At 36.6% G+C, this 13,229-nt stretch overlaps 1 protein-coding gene across 8 annotated transcripts in view; it reads right to left on the minus strand.

Moving 5' to 3' along the window:
* LOC126763884 (cadherin-86C) overlaps positions 1-9,778 on the minus strand; it is a 182,583-nt gene extending 172,805 nt beyond the window's left edge. For 2 of the 8 annotated variants that reach the window (XM_050481641.1, XM_050481642.1), the window contains exon 1: positions 6,889-7,512. The gene's annotated coding sequence lies outside the window, so the exon portion shown is untranslated. The other 6 variants (XM_050481635.1, XM_050481636.1, XM_050481637.1 and 3 more) reach the window with 6 other exon arrangements.
* Positions 9,779-13,229: the final 3,451 nt, after the last annotated feature.

A 13,229-nucleotide genomic window follows, 5' to 3' on the forward strand; every position in this document is an offset into this window, starting at 1 on the left:
AGCCTGGGTGCAGCTTCCTTCTGCCATTTCTTCCGTAAAATTTAGTGTTTCTGACGTTTTTTGTTAGTCGGTTAACGCACTTTTAGTGATTTTCAACATAACCTTTGTATGGGAGGTGGGCGTGGTTATTATCCGATTTCTTCCATTTTTGAACTGTATATGGAAATACCTGAGGAAAACGACTCTGTAGACTTTGGTTGACATAGCTATAGTAGTTTCCGAGATATGTACAAAAAACTTAGTAGGGGGCGGGGCCACGCCCACTTTTCCAAAACAATTGCGTCCAAATATGCCCCTCCCTAATTTATAGGTTTTCGGTTTTCGCCACTTTGTGCGCGTGGCAGTGGGCCGATTTTGCCCATCTTCGAACTTAATCTTCTTATGGAGCCAAGAAATACGTGTACCAAGTTTCATCATGATATCTCAATTTTTACTCAAGTTACAGCTTGCACGGGCGGACGGACAGACGGACGAACGGACAGACAGACATCCGGATTTCAACTCTACTCGTCACCCTGATCACTTTGGTATATATAACCCTATATCTGACTCTTTTAGTTTTAGGACTTACAAGCAACCGTTATGTGAACAAAACTATCGGGTGATTTTTTAAGAGCTTGATAACTTTTTTAAAAAAAAAAACGCATAAAATTTGGAAAATCTCATCGGTTCTTTATTTGAAACGTTAGATTGGTTCATGACATTTACTTTTTGAAGATAATTTCATTTAAATGTTGACCGCGGCTGCGTCTTAGGTGGTCCATTCGGAAAGTCCAATTTTGGGCAACTTTTTCGAGCATTTCGGCCGGAATAGCCCGAATTTCTTCGGAAATGTTGTCTTCAAAAGCTGGAATAGTTGCTGGCTTATTTCTGTAGACTTTAGACTTGACGTAGCCCCACAAAAAATAGTCTAAAGGCGTTAAATCGCATGATCTTGGTGGCCAACTTACGGGTCCATTTCTTGAGATGAATTGTTCTCCGAAGTTTTCCCTCAAAATGGCCATAGAATCGCGAGCTGTGTGGCATGTAGCGCCATCTTGTTGAAACCACATGTCAACCAAGTTCAGTTCTTCCATTTTTGGCAACAAAAAGTTTGTTAGCATCGAACGATAGCGATCGCCATTCACCGTAACGTTGCGTCCAACAGCATCTTTGAAAAAATACGGTCCAATGATTCCACCAGCGTACAAACCACACCAAACAGTGCATTTTTCGGGATGCATGGGCAGTTGGCCAGCAAGATCATGCGATTTAACGCCTTTAGACTATTTTTGTGGGGCTACGTCAAGTCTAAAGTCTACAGAAATAAGCCAGCAACTATTCCAGCTTTGGAAGACAACATTTCCGAAGAAATTCGGGCTATTCCGGCCGAAATGCTCGAAAAAGTTGCCCAAAATTGGACTTTCCGAATGGACCACCTAAGACGCAGCCGCGGTCAACATTTAAATGAAATTATCTTCAAAAAGTAAATGTCATGAACCAATCTAACGTTTCAAATAAAGAACCGATGAGATTTTGCAAATTTTATGCGTTTTTTTTTTTAAAAAAGTTATCAAGCTCTTAAAAAATCACCCGATATAATACTCTCCTTAGCAACTTTGTTGCGAGAGTATAAAAACAAGCTAAATGCCCTTTCATACTCTCTTGGTTGTGAAATTAAATGCTTGTGGCATTACATTTAGTGTATAGTGATGGGACTTTATTGAGTCAACGTACTTTTAGACAAATTGTTGTTAGGTATCGAAAATAAGCGAAAGTGGTCTATGACGAATGTGTTGGTTCACCCACTGCCTTCAATATCTGGTCGACATAATCGCCCAACAGAATCCGTAATTGTTGCTCGGTTTCGCATAACATTTACCTTAGTAACGCCGTACAGTGCGCACCAGAGAGCTGCAACGAGTACGATAAAATCAGCACAAACAGTCGTGCCAAAAATACAATCAAATCAATTCAGTTTAGCATAGACAACATTGTTGATCAATTCGAGTAGCCGCCTGCGTCAACTGATCTGATGCAACACGAACAATCTGTTCTTCGGCAATCACGTTCGAGTAAACGGTATGGCTGGCTTCGGTTCCAATCGTATCATGTCAGTTCATAGCGTTGCGACGATTGTTTGAATTGATGTGAAACTTTGGGTAAACTATAAGTAAATCTATGAGTAAAGCAAACATCAACACTTTTCTGCAGAACTGATTTTAATCATGTGTGGCAAAAAATGTACCAGCTTTGAAAATGTGCGCATGTTACAAACTTTCGAAGCGTAAACAATGGAAAGTCCATCGAGAACGTACATAAATATGTATATACACACAGTTGTTGAATGTATGTATCTACTCGATGGAAATTCTATTATACATACAACATATGTATGTACATATATACAAATGCACTAGTAAATCGGTGTTTAACCGAACGCTGTCGATCATTTCAATCATTGAAGCATGTGTTTGCGTCACTTCGGGTATTTTCTGCTGATGCGAACGTTCATAAATAAATCAGGTATAAACTGATCGCTAGTGATTCAAAGTTGTTCTCTATCGCTGATTTGAAGACAAACGGTGCGCTTCGTGTACATGAATCGAACTGACAGAATCAGACAGAGTAACGGATCAGTACTTAAGTATAAACAAAAGTTTATTACTCGTTGCAGTTCTCTGGTGCGCACCGAGCGCGCTCTATCTACTGTGAACGAAAGTATCGAAGCATAATCCTTTTTACTATCGCACCCAACAATTGGAGCCAGGCATAAAGGAATGCCCAACTTATTCGAGTGTAAGGGTGCCTCAAAATTGGCGTTTTTATAACATTTTCCATTATAGCCAGATCGGACAAAATAATAATTTTTGGGCATTTAAATTAAAATACTTAATTTGTTAGCTCTCAATTAGTAAAAGTTTTTATTAATTTTCCATTGAAAATTAATACATCACATGACAAAACATTTCATCAAATACATTTACGTTTCATAATTAGTATTAATATAGTATTCAAGAGCGAGACAACAAATCCCTCCGTTTACATATTTTTTTGTTGAGATTTCAATCTGGCTATCGTTTCCAATCGTTAAACGTCAAAGCCTCCTGAACTTTGACAGCTGATCGAGTTCAGGAGGTTTTGACGCTTAGCAATTGTTCTCTCACTTCCAATGAGAGATAAGTAGGACATCTGTATGTCTCTGATTGGAGCTGTGCCCATCCACTATATTGGAAGATTTTGCAAAAGGATCTTGGTTTGCAGGCTTACAAAATCCAATCCGTGCAAGAATTGAAGCAGAACAAGAATCATCCTCAAAACGTTAGTTTGTCTGCTCTATGGGAAAATGGGATCTATAGAGCCATAAATAATGTTTTTTTTGTTTTTTATTTTCAAAGCTTTAAAGCGTTTTATTTCTTCTATGTCGTAGATATGTTTTAAGATATCTGATATCCCAACAAATTTTGTGATTTTTTGTTCCACGTTCCTCAACTACCGTTATAAGAAATTACGTAACTTTGGTTAACTTTCTTTTGGTAAATTTTGATGAGAGCGCGAGATAAACCAATAAAAGTAAGCAAAACAAATTTAAAAAAATAAAATTGGTGAACATATGTCGGCTGTATCTCCAAAAATATTACTCGGATCAATTTTGCGGTCATAAAAAGTTGGTTATCATTGATCTAAAGCGCTCTCCATTGACAAAAACGGTATCACCAACTTCAACAGAAGTATGGACCGTTGATTCCACCAGACCAAAAACCGCACCAAATTGTCAATTTAAGTGAATGTAATGGTTGTTTATGAAACATTTGTGCATTATTTTTGTACCAGAATTGACAGTGTTGTTTATTTACCGCACACTCAGATGAAAGTGAACCTCATCGGAGAAGATGATATCTTAAAAAAACCGTTATCGTTTTAAGTTGGTCCAAGGCAAAGCCAGTAAATTCACGACGTTTACGTTGGTCCATTAGCTTCAGTTCTTGAGTGGGAACAATTTTATACGGTCGCAAGCCCAAATCCTTTCCCAAAATCCCCCGGCCTGTAGTTTTGAAAAGTTCTAATTCTTGAAAACGTAATGGAATCGACAAATTGCGGTCTTCAGCAACAATTGCCTGAACGACGGCAATATTTTCATTACTTCGTGCGGCTCTTTTCTTATTAGCACTTGAGCATTATGTAAAGAAAATGTACTCTCGAAATATTTAACAACTCGACGAATAGCGAGCACAGGTGGACGATCATTACGATCATTACGACCATAAAATGGCAAAATCGCACGAAAAGTTACAATTGGGGAACGATTATTTTGAGCCCGTAGCGATTCATGTTTAATGTCGTCAATTGACTTAAAACGGTCGTTTGAGTTCCATAATTCCGTCCTCTTTTCGAATAGTTTCGCGCAAATAGCGCATAGCACTCAAATAGTATTACTTTTCGGAGGGCACCACACCACGATAATTGAAGAAAACTGTCAACAAAAATTTCATTTTTGACTTGCTTTGAGGTGTTTTTTCGGCTTCGGCTCAACCTTTCCACGATATTCGGCCGATTGATCATCTGTTTACGGGTCGTAAGCATAGATCCAAGACTCATCGCCTGTAATAATACATTTCATGACTGCACTGTTTCACAGACGTTAAATGATAATTTTGATGTGACATTTGGCGCAGATTTCACTAACAGTACCACCAACCTAAAAAAAATATTTCGACGAATAGGTTTTTGCTCGAAATTTTAAATTAAAAAGTTTCACTTTTTTCCCACAGTATAGGTAAATAAGTATGTTGAGTGTAGCTTGTTTTTTGTTATTTAAAAGGTATCATAAAGCAGTTCCATAAGTCGTATTTTTTGTTATTTGAAAGGTATCATAAAGCAGTTCCATAAGTCGTATGTACGAAGAATTTTATCTATAATATAGTCAATATATAAAATATATTTATACACATTTGCTTCGTTGGTATAACTTATTAATTTTGAGAACACCATGTCATATGAAGCCTTGCATTATCGTAGGATATAGCTAATTAAGGGGGGAGCCTGCTTTAGAAGCTTCAAAAAATCGAATTTTCTCTTTGCTTAAATTTCTTTAGAAATAATCTAAGAATACGTCTCCAAAGTTATAGATGGAAATTCGAAATACTTTCGAAGCTAGAAGGGAAATAGTGACTGAGCGTCTAGCAGATATATGAGCGCTTGGGCAGAAGCGCATCATTTTTACGATTTTTCTTAATTGGCGGGCAGGATAGAAAAAACTAAACGTTATATGGAATTGGGGCAAAGTTTATTATCTTTGGCATTCAATTATCTTCCATTTAAACTAAAAAAAAACCAAGTCCAAAAAGTCAAGTTTGAACACATTTTTAAACAACACAGAGTCAAATTTTTTTGGTCAAAAACCTTTTTTTTTCAATTTATAAAATATTTTTTAAATTTTACAAATTTTTTTTGAATTTTTTTTTAGTTTAACTAGAAGATAAATTATTAAAAAATATTAATCTCTTTGAATTTTTTGTTTCCGACAGAAATTGCAACCTGCATCCTGCCCACCGTCCGACAAATGCACATGCGAGATATATAGGGCAGAATATCAAAGATTTCGTATCAAAAAAATTTATGAATGCTGTTTAAACATATAAACTCTCTCTAAAAATCTTGCTTGTTCACATATACATTTTAGAGAAAATAGTCAGTTAATATACAAATCTATTTTTTTTTCTCTTAAATTTCACAAATTTTCAAAGAATGGGCTTAAAGTAAGGAAGTATCTATACATATTCAAAAGAATTTGTTGAATAGTGAAAACCATATGTACGTCAGTTCGAGATATTTTTGCAAATACAAAAGGAAATAAAAGTTTACCTTCTCATAAAAGAAGAACGGCAGTTTCAGAGTTATATGATTATCTGTTTGCATTTGTATTTTATTATATTTTTTTACTATGCCTATACATATGTTTCGTATTATTTAGTTGAATTGGAATAAAAACATATAATTTATTATATTTGTGTGCAGATAAAAAATAAAATAAAATCTAAGAAATCACGTTTATTCTTTGCAGTGTATTTTGAAATATTTTCAGTTATTATATGTATATGTACACACATATAAATATATTTATTTTCGGTTGTCGGAATGAAAATTGCATTTACACAAAAACCTTCACTACTTGCCCACACACTATTTAAGTTTGTATTTAAAATATGAAACGTTGAAATTTTGTTCGGTTTATTATTTTTGAAATAGAAAATCGTTGATCAATTTGTAATGTAATATTATTATGAAAACGCTTTCCACTTAAATCAACGATCATAACACATACACTAACAACATACAATTATGTATGTAGCCACTAAGCACACATGCATCCTAATTTATGAGTACAAAAATGTTATATACAAGTACATGTACATACTGAATTTACAGCAATGTTTTCAATTCCGGTTTCCAGAGATTTATGTATGTATATGCATATTTATGTACACATGTTTTTTATTTTTATATACACATATAGAAATGTATAAACATTTAATATAATTAAGTTATGAGCCAAAAATAAAACAAGCATAATATTTTAGTTATTATATTATGCTGGTACGATGCATCAAATATACAAACTTTCGTAGATTGTGTATGTATCCATGCATTTGTAGCAATTTAATATATAAATGCATGTGTATCCAAACATATTCTTCGCATGATTTATAAGTATCAAATTATCTATGATACCAATACAAATGTACAAATACATAAATGCAGATGCGCACATACATACATATGTACATAGAATTAGCACCATAATTTTGACGAAATGTTCATTTGATATAAGCGCGAATTTGAATTTAATTAAATGATTATTGTATACTCATTTTTGTTCAGACAAAAAGATAAACACTGCAGACTCACAAAAACACTAAATGTTACCACAATGACACCAACAACATATTCCGTGTTATTCAATCTAGTTAGAGGGTCGACGTAGTACTAGCAACTAATCGACCAAAACGACTTTTGATAACTTTAAGGCTGTTGCTATTATGCACATACATATACATATATGCCTCTCGACAGCTTGCTCTCCACATAATATTTTCTTTGATCTGAAGCTCAACAGATCAACGAACCTGTAATGAGAGACAAAAACCTAAGTTGGTTATGTGTCAAGAATATACATACATGTATGTATGTATATACTATGTGCGTAAATAGGGATTTATAAATGTTAGTATATTTATAAATGATTGCGCATTCAGTTGGCGAGTTATTTAGGACTTTTCGATTTTGAGACCGGTTTTGTGCCGCTCACAATTCTCATATTATTACTCAGATATTGTTGACACCACAGCTTAGACCACTGAAATAGACGCAAAAATCATGAAAACACACGATTATTTGCTACCCGGTATTGATCGAGTCTCGAAACTACGTATTGATAAATGATAAATAATAGCATTTCGTCTATTTCAAACATTGCTACTATTGATGCATATTGTAACTCTCTTGAATAAAATATGAAACATGTAAATTATATGTTATATGTATGTACATACATGTACATATGTACATACATACATATGTAAATTTTGAAAATACGTACTCTGATACTATATACGTAGGTTGCTATATATATTTCTGGCCTAATAATGTAAATAGGCATATTTATCAACGAAAATGATTTTTTTTTTTTTTTTTTTTTTTTTTTTATTTTTTTTTTTTGTCGATTGCTATTTTGTTTCGGCCTCATACGCATAGATCCATGATTCGTCCTGTGACGATCTTATAAACGTCTTTTGAGCATTTCTTTACACCAATCCACACGTTCCTTTTTTTGAGCGATTGTCAAATTGTGCGGGATCCAACGAGAACGAAACAGGTGTTCATGCAATATCGAATGTATGCTGGTGGGAGAAATGCATAGACATGCCTCTACCTGAAGGTATGTTGCATGACGGTCTTGCATTATCAGTTCACGTACGGCATCGATGTTTTCTGGCACAACGGTTGTTTTTGGACGACCTTCACGGAATTCGTCTTTGAGCGAGCGTCGGCCACGATTGAATTCGTTGTACCAGTTTTTCACAGTGCTATAGGATGGTGCTTCATAGCCATACAAAGATTTTAGTTCATCGATGCACTCTTGTCGTGATAATCCACGTCGAAAGTTGTGAAAAATGATCGCACGAAAATGTTCACGAGTTAATTCCATTTTCCTGTAAATAAAACAATTCACGATTAAATGACAAAACGTTCTGAGTGATGTTATGCTAAAAAATGTCAAACTTTCCAATGGAAATGTCAGATTGCACCTGGCAACGCTTAATGTTGCCCAAGGCCAGAATGTATATAGCAGCCCTCGTACTACTTATGAATTAGAAATGGTTCAGAATAATTTAAAGTATAGTATATGTTATAACATTTTGTTTCTTTGTTTAATTTTAAATAATACTGGTCAACAAATTTGTAAATTTTTTTGTCGTATGAAAATTTATATCAAAATTTGAATATACTATACTATAATATATCAATGAAAAAAAATGTACACATCATGTTTTCTTATGACATCAAAAAATATATTTTCGCAAAAAGTACAAAATTAAGCCACACTTACAGAATTATTTCCTAGTATCTAATAGATACTTAAGTCTCCCTTCTAAGTCTCCAACAATAGTCTTCTAGCATTCCTGGACTCCATTTCCCTTGATAACGCTTCTCCATTAAGGAAATGTCTTGATGGAACCTCTCACCTTGTTCGTCACTCACAGCACCCAAATTTGTCGGAAAGAAATCCAGATGAGAGTCCAGCATATGTATTTTTAAGGACATATTACACCCCAAAGCTTTAAATGATATCATAAGTTCATTTATTAAATCTTTTTAATTTTTCGCTTTATGGTTACCTAGAAAATTTTGAACAACATTCACTAAACATTTCCAGGCGAGTTCTTCCTGATCATTCAGTTTTTTTTCGAAGCTCTTATCCTTCATCAATTGCTGTATTTCTGGGCCTACAAATATTCCCTCTTTGATTTTCGGCTCGCTGAGTTTAGGGAATTTCTCTTTTAGATATAAAAATCCATCTCCATCTTTAGGCATAGCTTTTACAAAATTTTTTATCAGGCCAAGCTTTATGTGCAACGGTGGTAAAAGTATGTCATCAGCGTTCACTAGAAGATAATTTTTAATATTTTTATGACCTGGAGTTAGTGATTCACGCTTGGGCTACACTTTCTTTGTATAGTGTCTTTTTCTGTCTCTACTGTCCCATTCACAAATAAAACAGCAAAATTTCGTATAACTAAGCTGTAGTCCTAGTAAAAGTGCAATGACTTTAAAATCACCACAAATTTTCCGAGCTTGTTTACTGTCAATTTTTTCAAGTATAAATCTCATATTTTCGTAAGTCTCTTTCATATTAGAACCATGAGCAATCGGCACCGAAGGAAGTTTGTTTCCATTATGCAGTAACACTGCTTTCAAACTAGCTTTTGAAGAGTCAATAAACAGTCGACAGTGACTTGGATCATATTCGAAATTTAATAAATTCATCACAACAGGAACGTTATTACAATAGACTAAATAACCTTCTTCAGAAAAGTAAGGTTTTATTTCATCGTCACGACGCACATTGGTATTTCCGTGGCTGAAATTCAAAAATGGCTTGTTGTCTGATTTCAATGAAAATTTCACAGTTTGTTACCAACTATCTATACATTATTTTCCCAAAGTATTAGGATTCTATCTGCATTAGTTTTTTGTCCAGAACTGCCCAAAGTTGGTGAATGTGGAAAACATCAAAATTAGCAAAAAATTTACTCAAAAGTCAAATCATTGATACAATAAAACACCTATTGAAATTCAACTTTATTATTATTTTTCATTTATAATATGTATCAAAGAAAAAATCCATTAAAAAAAATAATGCATAAAAAATATTGTGGAACAACATAATTTGGACGTCAAAATTTCAATGTTCTTCAAATTCAAAGTGGTGCATCTTTTTAGCGCTGTCTACCGCTGTCGACATACATACACCGAATTAAAGCCTGAAGTCTCAGCTAAATGATAAAAAAAAATTCAGCTGCCCCAAATTGCCCCCCTTGAAAAAACCAATGAGATACTCTAAAATGGCAAGTTACCGTCCAAAAGTATGCAATATATATATAACAAGGATTACAGGAACTGTAGGATGTATCATTCCAGAAGAATTGGACGCATATCCACTAACGAAGATGTGATGCATCACTTATTAATGTCTTCGGGTCCGTACATAAACATTTTTCTACTACTAAAATAAAATTAAAAAAATTAGAATGTCACGAAGATGTAAAAAAGTTGCTAAAAGAGACTTGATAAAAGAGAATTTAGTTTGTATGGGAGGTGGGCGTAAAAGTAGGCGGATATTATTGAAATTTAACACCAACATATGTATATAATGTCATAAAAATGCTATGTACCAAAAATCAGTGCTGTAGGTCAAAAATTAAGTTTCACCTTATATGGGAGGTGGGCGTAAAAAGGGGGGCGTGCTTTTGATTATTTAATTTTTTTCTTGATTGGAATCCAAAACAATGATGTATCAAATGTCATTGTCCTGCGACAACTCCTTATATTTTTAGCCGCAGTATGCACTAGCAGAAACCTATGTGCGACGTCGAAAATAAGAAATCTTTGTACCAAGAGAAAGTAAATTCCAGTCGTTTAATCTAGACCCCAAAAGCTCAGCCTGTTTTTTAGACAGATTTAAATCGTTTAAATCACGTTGTGTCAATAAGTGTGGTTCTTTTGAAGTTGACGGTTCATAACTTGAGTCACTATCTTCAGATACCTTATTATGCTGACTGAGAACAAATTCCGGACTAGAATTCTCACCTTTTGATCGATTTGGAGGCATCGGCACAGGCAGTTCTACACTATGTAGGATGGGTCTCTTGGCCGAAGACAAGTTTGGATAGTAGATAGTGGGTTTGGATTTGGTGGTAATACCATTTATTTGAGTCCAACAAAAATAACAATCACTTACATGATTCTCTGGTTCCGTCCAAATCATTGGTATAGCAAATGACAAATGTCTATGTTCTTATTTAGCCCAACCTAAAAGGAGCCTCACACACGTTACACAACATTTATGTGGAACCCAGGATCTATCTTGATTCCTCACAGGAAAACCAAAATAGTGTAAATAGCACTGTTCAATTAGTGATGTGAAATTTCGACGCTGAGATGTAAAAGTTAATTCTCCACACACATATGTATGTAACAAAAATTGTCCGGGTTGTTCAAACACTTTCGTGCAATATTTACGGTCTAAATAATGTAAATAAAATGTAAATTAGCAAACAATTTTGTTACACAGTCGACTAAATGCAGTTATGTAAACAAAGAAACTTATATGATGTGATGGAAACACGGGAAGATGGAGGATGGAGTCATGTGTAGAAGTTCACGCAAGTGAGGAAAGTTCTCTGATCGCCATTCACTTGGGAGTGGCCAGAAACGATTCTTTTACACATGGCTCAAGCAGCTCACTACTTCCGGTCTTTAACCAAGTATCCTCTAGGTAGCCTAAGAACATCCGTTCGAAGGCGAGCTAAAGTGAGAAGACGAAACATCCCCTACATAGGGTTGTGTGCTTGGTTTGGGACCCGCCATGTAAAAAACACCCCCAGTGAATAGTTATAACCAGCCTCGGATGAGGGACCCCCCTTTTGATGACGACCATGGCAAACGAAATAAGGACTATGATATAAGAGCACGCACTGGAATGTCCGGACCCTTAATTGGGAAGGTGCCGCTGCCCAGCTGGTTGATGTCCTCGCGAAAATAAAGGCTGACATCACCGCCGTCCAAGAAGTGCGATGGACGGGACAAGGACAGAGACCAGTAGGTCCTTGTGACATTTACTACAGTGGCTATATAAAGGAGCGCAAGTTTGGTGTTGGATTCGTGGTGGGAGAGAGACTCCGTCGCCGAGTACTATCATTCACTCCGGTGAATGAACGTCTAGCCACAATCCGCATCAAAGCGAGGTTCTTCAACATATCGCTGATTTGCGCCCACGCCCCTACGGAAGAGAAAGACGATGTGACCAAAGATGCCTTCTATGAGTGCTGGGAGCGCGCTTATGAGAGCTGCCCCCGCCACGATGTCAAAATCGTGCTTGGCGACTTTAACGCCAGGGTGGGCAAAGAAGGTATATTTGGCACTACGGTCGGTAAATACAGCCTCCACGACGAAACATCCCCAAATGGATTGAGGCTGATTGACTTCGCCGGGGCCCGAAATATGGTTATCTGTAGTACTAGATTCCAGCATAAGAAGATTCATGAAGCTACCTGGCTCTCTCCGGATCGAAAAACCACCAACCAGATCGATCATGTTGTGATAGACGGAAGACACGTCTCCAGTGTTTTAGATGTGCGTGCGCTCCGAGGTCCAAACATCGACTCGGACCACTATCTTATTGCAGCCAAGATTCGCACCCGCCTCTGTGCAGCAAAAAAACGCACGCCAACAAACATAAGGAAGGTTCGACGTCGAGAAACTGCAATCACAACAGACAGCCGAAGGATTTTCTACTCGGCTTGCACTCCTGCTCTCTGAGAGCACTCGTCAATAACTCGGTATAAGGGAACTGTGGGACGGCATTTCAAATTCCTTACGTACATCTGCAACCGAAGCCATTGGTTTTCGGAAAGTGCAAGAGAACAGCTGGTACGACGAGGAGTGCCGTGTCGCAGCGGAGAGAAAACAGGCTGCCTACCTCGCAACGTTACGATCGACCACAACACGTGCGGGATGGGATAGATACCGAGAGTTGAAAAGGGAAGCGAGACGCATTTGTAGACAGAAAAATAAAGAAGCTGAAATGCGTGAGTACGAAGAGCTTGATAAGCTGGCCGACAGGGGTAATGCTCGAAAATTCTACGGAAAAATGCGGCGGCTTACAGAAGGTTTCAAGACCGGAGCATACTCTTGTATTATGGAGGGAATACTTCTCCAGACTGCTGAATGGCAGTGAACGCACAACGCCAGGAGAAGACGAACCCGATTCCCCAATCGATGACGATGGAGCAGACGTTCCATTGCCCGACCATGAAGAAGTTCGAATAGCAATTGCCCGCCTGAAGAACAACAAAGCGCCAGGGGCTGACGGATTGCCGGCCGAGCTATTCAAACACGGCGGCGAAGAACTGATAAGGAGCATGCATCAGCTTCTTTTTAAAAAATGGTCGGACGAAAGCATGCCC

This window comes from Bactrocera neohumeralis, unplaced genomic scaffold, assembly GCF_024586455.1.
Source record: "Bactrocera neohumeralis isolate Rockhampton unplaced genomic scaffold, APGP_CSIRO_Bneo_wtdbg2-racon-allhic-juicebox.fasta_v2 cluster09, whole genome shotgun sequence".
Lineage (NCBI taxonomy): Eukaryota > Metazoa > Arthropoda > Insecta > Diptera > Tephritidae > Bactrocera > Bactrocera neohumeralis.